Source organism: Rhea americana, unplaced genomic scaffold, assembly GCF_003343005.1.
Source record: "Rhea americana isolate MKP2758 unplaced genomic scaffold, rheAme1 scaffold_75, whole genome shotgun sequence".
Lineage (NCBI taxonomy): Eukaryota > Metazoa > Chordata > Aves > Rheiformes > Rheidae > Rhea > Rhea americana.
In genome coordinates, this window is record NW_028186923.1 from 203,995 (window position 1) to 214,465 (window position 10,471).

Below are 10,471 nucleotides of genomic sequence, written 5' to 3' on the forward strand. Positions count from 1 at the left end.
TCCTGCTGTGCTTATTATCCTGTGCTTCTCCGCTAATTACCAGAGCCGGAACTTCTACACGCGTGTGTTTGTGCAGCACAGCTTTGCCAGCCGCGGGGCCTCTCCCTGCGGCCGCGCTCCGGCGCGCCTTCCCGTGCGGACGCCAGGAGGTCCACCACCACGGCCACGAGATGCCTACCAGCCCAAGCCGCGGGAGAGGGCGGCACGAGGCGGCGAGCCCGGCGGGACCAAGGGACCCCGCCGCAACAGATGGCGGGCTCCACACGCCGGCGGAGCGCCGGGGAGAACAACGGCGCGGCGGATTTTGCGGGGGCTTTTTGGGAACGCATCCCAAGCGGGAGAGGCAGCATGGGAGGAGTTGCAGCAGTGCTTGCTCGGGGGTGCAATGAGGGGCGATGCAAGAACAGGGTGCTCATGGGGTGTTGACCTGCCACGCCAGGTGAGCTCCGATGGGCAACGCATGGTGCACCATGCAGGTCCCTGAAACATCAGRCAGGTAAAGCATGTGTGATGTGACCGGGGAAGGGGGCACAGTGTCCATGGAGGAGTGCCAAGAGCGGTGGCAGCATCCAGGCAATGGGGCAGGGAGGGGGGTTTTGCAGCTGACCTCCATGGAGAGCAGGATTCCACGTGTCCAAGTGCCAGCAGAAGCTGCCAGAGAAATCAAGGTATCAATTAATTAGGGTTGCCACGTTTCTCCACGGGGTTTCCCAAGCACCATGCTGTGCACGATGCACACACAGTGAGCCAGCAGCTCCTGGGGCGCATTGGTCCCACTGCACAGGTGCCACGCAGGTGGCCTCCCTGAGCGTGCACCRCCTGCACCCGCTGCTGGACCTCCTCAACCCTGGGACGACAGTCAGGAGCCCTGGCTCTGCCCTGACAAAGGGAAAAGATGGTGCATCCTGTGAAACCCAGATCTGTGGTAATTCCAGATATAATGAGAAGACCTAGATGAAAGCTCCTAATATCCTCTTGCTACATATAATCCTTCACGGGCCAGTAAGTGTCAGCGCCTTCTGGCTCCAAACGAATTCCCCGGTATCCAGTTCCTCTTGCCCAGACCTCTAATATTGCTCCAGTCTGGGGATCAAATAGACATCCCATTTCTTTGCTCTTTAAATCTATTCCAGGGTTTCCCTGTGCCAGAAGCACCGTCATGCAGTCCGCACACACTGCTAAGCCTGGGCCAGCTGGTCCCACAGCACATTCGTGCAGCCCTGGAGATTCGCAGGATGTCTCCTTTTGGGCCAGGAGCTACTCACACTTGCTTTATGCTCTACCAAACACCAAGAGTTAAGCRTGTTAGTACAGAGCTAAATACATCTGTCCTCACCCTCAGACTGAACGTGGAGATAACCACAGAGCAGTCCTGCTCTTAGCATCTCACCTAAAAATTACCATCCTCACGYGTGTCCACTGCTGATAGACATCCCTCCCCATGTCCGAGGGCAACCTGCACTGACGGTGCCCGCGAATGTCCTTGGTGCGGATGACGAGGACAGCGCTGCGTGGAGCCCCCGTCCTGCTACCTGCCTCAGTGGTTGCTGCATTTCACTCCAGCAGCTGGTCGCGTTTCAATGCTGGATGAAAGCGACTCCTGCACATTGTTACTAAAGAGCTTAGGGACCATTAGGGACACAAGGTGTTACAGAAATATACGCTGATATCAGCCACGACAACAGAAAAACTGCTGCAACTTTACAGGAAACATGGAATGGCGCTGTGCTCTTTGGTGGCTTTCAGCTGGGACTTGCTGCCTCTTGTCCTTCAGCTGGTAGATGCTGCACTGCTTCATGGCACCTTGCAGTTCTAATTTAGCTGACAACATTCAAAGCATTCAAGTCCAATAAATTGGATTATCACCCTTTTGTTGGATTAAGATGAATGACTTTCCAAATTCTTGGCCTGTTTACTTTGGCTGAGCTCAAATCCTGTGAACTCAGCTTCTGATAACCACGTTAGAAAGAGGGATATGTGGAAAAAAAGACTGAAAGAGAAATACATAATCAACCAATGACTTTCTGGTTGATTTTGTTTTGTGTCAGAACTCAGAATCCTTCCGTAATTGCCTTCATTACTCTTGACCCAAGAACCACATTCAAAGGCTCTTTAAAAGGGATTAATAAGGGGATTTGTGAGGAAGAGAAGGTATTGCAAATAATTTTTATGTCTGTCCTGAACCAATTCAGTGAAGCGTCTGTGAGGCAGAGGGGACTGCGGAGCGTCCGTGCCKCTGCCTCTCGCGGTGCTCCTTACCTTGGACGGATGCCCTGCATCACCCATGGGCAGCTCTCCTGCCCTTCCCAAAGCCTCGGCATCTGCAGTCTGTCCCTAGTGCTGCAGATACATTTCCAATGCCAAACTTCAACCACCAAGCCAGAAAAACATAATTCTAAATCCTCAAACCACACATTCAGAAAACTATATCCTTCGTCTTAATTTATGATAATGCGTAGACAGATAAGGTTGGATCAATGCCGAGGCAGACAAAGCTCAGCCCGTGGTGCTGAACGTGTCCCTGTTCATCTCGGGGCTGGTGGCAGGTTATTGCCTGACCCAACCCCGGTGGAGCCAGCAGCTGCTCTCCCTTTGGCTGCTTGGCTATCGAACCGGGTCCGTACGAAGTCCTGACACCGGCAGCAGTTATGCTGTCCCCAGTCATCAGGCACAGMCTGTTAGTCATCAGTGGTGACCTTTCTCATGGGCCTTGTCTTCCCAGCAGAATGAAAAATTGAAATACAAGTGAGAACTGGTTGTGTCAGATGAGAGGACCCTGCGCTGAGCCTTTAATGCCTCACGGGGCGATGCTCTGGAAGCGGAGCAGCACAGCCGCTCGCTGCCGCTTGTTCCCATTCTCCTCTGGCGGATTTATGGCAGCCCTCAAATCCAGCTCGACCTACTTTTCCAAATGTGACTGCATCTGCCACCATCTCCAGTGTGCCACTGGACCTGGGCGTATCACTCTTACGTGCTGTGTCCGCTCCAGGTGTGGCTGGGGCTGGAAGTCACCGTGGAGTTGGACCTGCCTGTGCCCAGGGTACAGGTGTGCTTTACCCCTCCCCAGCCAGCCTCCCCAGCACTAATCAGTTTGCTGGAGAGCAGAGTGGGCTTTGCTGCAGGAGAAATAATCTGCTCCTGGTGTCATGCTGGAAGCTCATGCTGGGCAGGCACTGGGATGCAGTGCTGCCTCAGGAGACCCTCACCCAGGGCTCAGGAGCAGCTCTTTGAAGTCATCYCTGCTGCCACCTTCCTCTGAACTTGGCCCAGCTCAGCACTGACTCCTCTGTGTTTAAGGATTATTCATTTTTTGTTGTTTCATCCATGATCTTCAAAGGTAGGCCAAAACAGTTCTCAAAGAGAGCCAGTGCAGTGCAGAAGTATAAATAAATACTCATCAACACCCAGGCAGTCTGGAAAGGTTGCACATTGCCAGATTTGACCCATCAAGCTCCCAAGTCCGCCTTGTTTGGTTTTTTTCCCCTACAATGGGATATTTCTGGCATGGATCTGAACCTCATCTGAATCTCCTGGAGCTACCTATATGTCTGCCAGAGGAGAGAGTTAGGCTTAGGCTGAGCAGGGAGCTCCCAAGAGATCTCTTCCAATAATATTTGACTGGCTTGTAGTTTTAATCAAAGATGTGGTCACTTAAAATCTTAAAATTTCCTCAGCAAAACAAAGTCTGTCCTTCCTTCCCAAGGGAGTCTTTTTTTCTGAGCAAAAGCTGTTTTTCAGATAATTTCCCTGTCTTCTTGCAGCCCAGCTCCAGAGTGCCCGGATGGCAGCGCTGCCCGGATGGAGAGGAGTGGGCTTTTCAGTAAAGTGCAAATGTAGAATTACCGTTACTGGAGCCACCAGGTTCTTTCATGGGGCTACATTTCTTTGCTGAGTACCAGGTCTACATAAGCTGGTCTACATCCCAGGCTGCTTCTAATGTTGTGCTTCCCACACCCGGATGATCTCAGCATGTTCGGGAGAGCTACAGTTGCCCTTAGTGAACACATGGCACATGACTAATATGTACCAAAAGCTTCAGAGAAAGGCATGAAAAAAGCTTTAATTTGTAGCAGGCTGTATCTGTAGTTCTGTGCCATGTTCTTAATCACATACACACGGATACTATGAGTTTATACACAGAGACATGCACATGTATGTGTGTGTGTGTGTGTCAGTGTATATGTATATATGTATTTATATTTATATTTATTTATATATGTATATTAAAATATATATCACAGAAGCATTTGGGATTGRCAGGGAGCCCTGGAGATCCCCTGSTCCAAGCCCTGCTCCAGCAGRGTCACCTCGAGCAGGTTGCCCAGGACCGGGTCCATCAAGTTTGACTATCTCCAAGGATGGWGGTGYCACAACCTCTCTGGGCAACCTGCTCCAGTGCTCAACCATGCTCACATTCAAATAAATATATATATATGTTTAAGTGAAGTTTTCTGTATTTTGATTTGTGTCCATTGCTTCTTGTCCTTTCAGAGGTGTGAAGTGACTACTGATACATACACAACTACATAACTGTGGGTGTTTGTGAGAGGCGTATGGATGTCCATTCCTATTGGAAAGGTGACTGACTTTTACTTGCAATCTTCTTGCAATGGGTCCCACTAGTGCATCGTGTACTACATAAATGTATTTTTATTTTCTTTAAAGCTCACTAACTCCCATATGTTCCAATAAAAAGGGCAGTATAGAAGACAATGTCTGGTGAAACATTTTATAGAGTATTGCACCAGCCACTGGAAAATATGCATTTTATTCTTGATATTACACAGAAATCAGTGTTGAAGAGGTAGGTCTCTCAGTAGTAGTAAGGATTAGAGGGTTTTTCTAAGGCAGCTATTTGTTACTGCTAAGAGAATTATAGATCTTAGTGCATAGGCATGGCACAAGCACTCAGCAAAGGAATGCAAACCCTTCCTTGCAGACACAATCTGAMAAAAATTGCTGAGGAAAGGAAAAATCAAGAGATTAAACAGATTACTTGAGGTCACAGGCCAGCAGAGCCAAGAGCTGAACCCTCCTTTCTTGAATCCTCAGCCTAATTTGTYGGATCATGGCAGGGAACCGCTCGACTTCGGGGACAGCAGAACTGCAAAGTACGTTTATCTGCTCTGAGTTAGCCGGGAGGTCATCAGTGTGTGGCCAGCAGACCACCTGCAGCACCAGTAACTGGCCACGTGCATGGTACTGCTGGTCCTTCCTCYGGCGGAGTAAACACGTATGCTTTGGATGGGTGTATACGAAACTGAGCCTCGATCAACATGGGCAACCTGGACCACAGGCTACCTGTCAACATCCRCGTGAGCAAACGCCCACGGAGAGCAGATGCAAGAGTGCAGAGCATGCCMAAAGTGAGTTAATCAAAAGGCAAATGAGTGATTTGCCCGGCGTGGACTGCAGCCCGGCAGGAGAGGATGGGATGCAGTGACATTGAGGGGTGTTGAGCAGATGCTGTGCAGTTCGGGGGTGTCAAGCAGCCYGGCAAGAATGGTCCAGGCTTGGGAGAGGAATTTCAACTTCCTGTGGTCCATATGTGTGTGGGGAGCGCTGACATGATGCCGGGGAGGTTTGAGAAAGACTTCAAAGCCCGGCACGGCGAGACAGGTGGTGTGGGACACTGCAGAGGCTCTGCAGTGCTCGTGCAGGGGGAGGAAGGTGAAGAGTGATCCCTGAGCCCCTCTAATGCGTGTGCAGATGGGGTCGATGGGGCTTTGCCGAGCCCTTGTTGTGATGAGCGGCGACTGTTCCCGCTTAAGAAAGCAGAGATTATTTCCAGTTAAGAGGCACAGCCTCTGCTTGGGTGGATGGTGCCCACCCTCTGGTTTGCATGGCAGCTCAGCAGGGACCGTGGTCCCATAGGGGTGAGTGCCACCACTATTGTGGAAATGGGCTTGCGGATGGGTGGTTTGCACGGAGAAGTCCCTTCRCTGTAAACAACTCGCTGGACTCCTTGTTGGCACCCCAGCACATCTTAGAGCCAGGAAAATCATACCTGCACGGTAAGCAACACAGAGCCAGGAACATCCAGTGTAATAGGACCATGCACTCTTAAAATGYGGGTGTTCAGAGGGTAAAATAACTATGAAAGGAAGCTTTAACTCCACTCCCAGCATTAGCTCAAYGCTCAGCAATAAACCTTTGAGAATTTGCCCSCCYYYYTTTTTYYYYYCTTTTTTGGRAGTYAYCTGTCTCTACCTTTCTTTGCTCATCCATCCTCTAAAAAGTTACTGAAGGAACTGGAATCCAGGTGAAGGTATTCCTGTGTCTGCGTAGAAAGCTTTCCAAAAGCTCAGCATGGGCAAGGCTGCTACATAACCTCTGAGCATGTCCCATAAGGTGCAAGCGCATGGGACCAGGTTGGTCTACCATGTGTGTTAYCATGTAGCTGCTCTCCCAGCTTACCTGCAGTATTTTTTCAGGTAAGTTAGGTAAGCTAGGCATGTGAAAATGTGCATGAAAAGCCTAATGCCTCCTGAAAGCCTGGCCCAGGGTGTCTGTTATGGTCTCCTGTTTTGTGAAAGTAGTGCATCTATTTCAGGGTCTAAGGCATCTGCTCACCTTGTTTCTGTTAGGAAAGAAATTAATTATAGGCCATCGTCTTTACTGAAAACAGAATCTGGCCTAATGGTTTTATTATCAGAATCTGTTCCTAAAGGGTGTCCAGTCCCCGTCTGATGTAGCAAGCTAATTACAAAAGCTGGTTTTGATTAACTTGAAAGGTATTGTGACATTCAGCTTTGAACATCTGGAATGAAAAATGGGATTCCTTTTAAAAAGGAACCAACAGAAACAGCTAACAAGGCAGTAGGAATAAATTATTTTGTTAAAAACAATACYCTCATAAATGAAATACTCACCAAGATATGTGCTAGTCCTCCCACTGATCACTGCTTAACTCTTTCTTCAATCGTCTTCCTAACATGCCCTGAACAGAGGATGTGTTGTTTTCTACACTTAAACGATGCAACGCAATATAAAGGGGCCCTAATACTAAATGATGGCTCTAGACCAAGGGAGGAGGCTATCTGTATACTGCAAACTGATAAAGCAGAAAGAAAGCACCTGGCAGCAGGTGAGAAGAGCCAGAGCTTGCGGGACCTCGTGTGGCCTCAGCGTCCCCAGGTGGGACCTGTGCTGTGTTCGGGGCTCCCCACGGCCCTGCTCGCATCGTTGCAGCAGAGCGAGCCCCGGCGCTGCCCAAGGGCACAGCTTCCTTGCAGCGGGAGAAGAGCTGCCAACAAGCGAGTTTCATGTCAGAAAGGAAAATGAAAGAGGCTCAGACAATGAATTGCTGAAAACAATACGAGAAAAAAATATTGAAGAAAGGGCTTGTGACCCCCATGAGRAAGGAAATGGGGAAGAACAACAAGAACCACACAAAAATGACAGAAAATCAAAGGGCACCCTTCAGGCAGCGGGAGAGCCTCCTTCCTCCCATTCTGCCTGCAGAAGCGCTCATGTCGCTAGAGCAGTCAGAACCTGCAGGAGATGTCCTAGCCCATTGCCTTTCCTTTGCTCTCTTTAGGAAACCCGTAGCTGGTCCATTGCATGCACACGAAGCTGTACAGGTTTCAGGCTCTTACCAAACCCGCGAATGAATAACMTGGGGCTAGGCTTCCTGTGGCATGACTGAAATAGGAAATAATGTCCAAAGCAAGAGGTGCACATGCACAGAGGTCAGCTGATTGACAGCTTTGCACCAGTTTGCAGCCTGACTGTCACTATATCACCAAAAAAGTCATAATTATTAGTGTGGCTTGGCTTTATTAAAACAAAAAACCTAGATTAAGTGTTTGATATCCAACCAATGTGTATTATCTGCTGTTGCACCTGGAGGAGCTCGTTTTCCAGAGCAGACTCTGCATGTGTTTTGGCTGCCCAGTGTCAGGAGGTGCCTCAGGCTGGGCATCCAGACATGAGACCTTGCATGAGAGCTGCTGTTTTCTGGAAGTTTGGCCACAGTCTCACCTCAAATGCAAGGCTGASCAGCGGGGTATATCTCTGCTGTGGTAGGAGAAAGGTTTCCTTCACTTCCAGCCTGCAGGCAGGCAGTGGAAGAAGTKGCCATCACAATACATCATGGTCGGGAGGAGCCACACTCTTCTCCCAACCAGTCCTGCTGCTTCCTGCTGTGCAGAGGAAAGCACATAGCTCAATATCTGCTCCACACATGCCRGTGGGGAACACCAGCCAAATGGTGTTTGTCCCTATCCTATGCCTAAGTCAACAAATCCTGGGATGTCTAAGCGGGAGGGTTCTTGTGTTTCTCCAGTTACTTCCAGCCAGAACCAAAGAGCTTTGAGTGCTTTCACCTATGACTGAGGCACATAGACATTGCACTAGGAGAGCTAAAGCCGTAAAGCACATCTATCCTAAATGCTTTGACTCCTTCCTGAGTGCTTCCTATAATTAGCAGCAAGAACAACGGCTGCTAATTTGGTGAATGGAAAGAGTTTGCAAGAACAGCTTGTTCTGGTGCTTGTGCTACAGGTATTTTGTATTCACTAGTTTTGCATTTTATTTTTTACTCCTGGGAGAGCTAATTACAAAYAATTTAATTAAGATCTCTCACTCATTAATGTTCTAGTAGTTTAGCAAGTTTGGGCTTGCTCAGCAGGTTGCAAGGGTTTTATTCTATCTGTTATCCTCCTGTTAACTCATCCTGTATCAGCACTGGGTTTGCTTATCCCTCTCAGCCCCGGGAGCTAGATGGCTGCAAATATCATTAAAGGACACGTTCCTGAATATCTCAAAGTTGGGGCTGTCACCTGCCTTGGATGGCAGCCTCCCTTTAGACCTTGGCCCCAAACAGTGCCCTGCTGATGGACGCTTCCACAGCTAAGCTCAGAGCGATAGTCCTCGGGGAGGACAGACAGACAACCGCGGTGGCCAAGAGCTGCCCCGTGGGTGCTGCGGTCCATCAGGCATGSGCCTGCAGTATTGGTCACTGCTTTGTGCTAAACTAAAGAACATCATAATAAACTCTCACCTTGTTAGAAGTGACCAGGAAGGTTAAAAACAGAGGAAAAAGGCAGAAGGCTGTGGAAAAATTGGAAACGCCTGCAGAAGGGGCTCAGTGAAGCTGGTGGCCATTTGGGGCACAAGCTGGAGAACACCAAGTGCCGGCGCTTGCTCACCGGGCTGCTGATATCGACGTCTTCACGTGCTTTYGCTTTGCTTTTACTGTAACCGGGTGCATGGCATGTATCTATGTCAATTAGATCTGCAGCGCTTGCTTTCACAGCTGGCTCTCAAATGAAAATGGATACGTAAATCATTAAATCTGATCTCACAGGAGACTTTGACCCCTTGCTCTTCACCTGATGGGAATAAGGCTAAGGAAATGAAGCTAGGAACAAGGCTTGGGTAGTTCAGGTAGTGAGAAAGACCAATATTGGTAACTGACTCAGACAAAAATCAAAATTTCCCATCCAGCAGATAATTCTGGGAATTCTGACATTTCACTGTTTCTTCTGCTGAATTGCTGAAGCAAAACATCAAATTCTGAGATTTCTCCTTATCCAGGAACACAGAAACACATAATCACAAAAGGGTTTTCCRTCAATTAAACAAACCAGCATTTCTTGTATCAGATGCTTTATTTTAGTTTTGCTGAATTGAAACAAACTGCTCCATTTTGCAGCAGATCCGTGTTGCACGGCACTTTGGGTGCCATACCTCACCCCTCTGTTGCTCCCCTGGGAGCCGGGGTCCCCATGGGGCTGTGTACCCTTAATGCAGCAGAAACCTGAGCGGCTGCGTTGCACYGCGGGAGTCGAACGTCTCCCGCGCTGAGACGGAATTGGTGCGAYGCAATGAGCTGTGCACGGGCACACGGGGATGCGGCTCTGCAGGGGACTCATCCCTGGGAGCCACGGAGGTCTTAGTCCAATGCGTTTTAGTGCTTTTGGGGACCAGTGAAAACACCAAGGTGCAGCATTGGTACAGTGCAATAAAATAAACAGATTTAGGTAGGGCTTACCTTAAACAAAATATGTTATTATGGTTTCCCCAGCATATTTGGCAAAATTAGAACATTCCTGAGGAAAACTTTGCTTCTGTGGAAATGGAATTTGAAGAATCGTCCTGATGGGCAGTTCCTGACCAGCTCGAACTGAGATTTAGTATTATATAAAATATTCCACTTCTCTAAGCAGTAAAGRAGAAGTGTTCACCCTATTGTATCTATCCTTATGGATTTAAATGTCAGGATAGGAAGGAGGATGCTCACTGCTCCTGTCGAGGTCCTGGAGGAGAGAGGGGAGCCAGAGGCTCGCAGCGGCATGCAAGGTGCCAAGGCTCTGGAGAACAAGGCTGAGCTGCTACATTCTCACCTCAGTAGGCAAAGAAACCTCACCTGGTCATCCAACCCCACGGCACTCAATGCTTCAGCTGACTTTTATCCGTGTCTCTTCTCCCTCCCTCTGCGGGGTAGGTTGTGGGCAAGGCCAGCAAA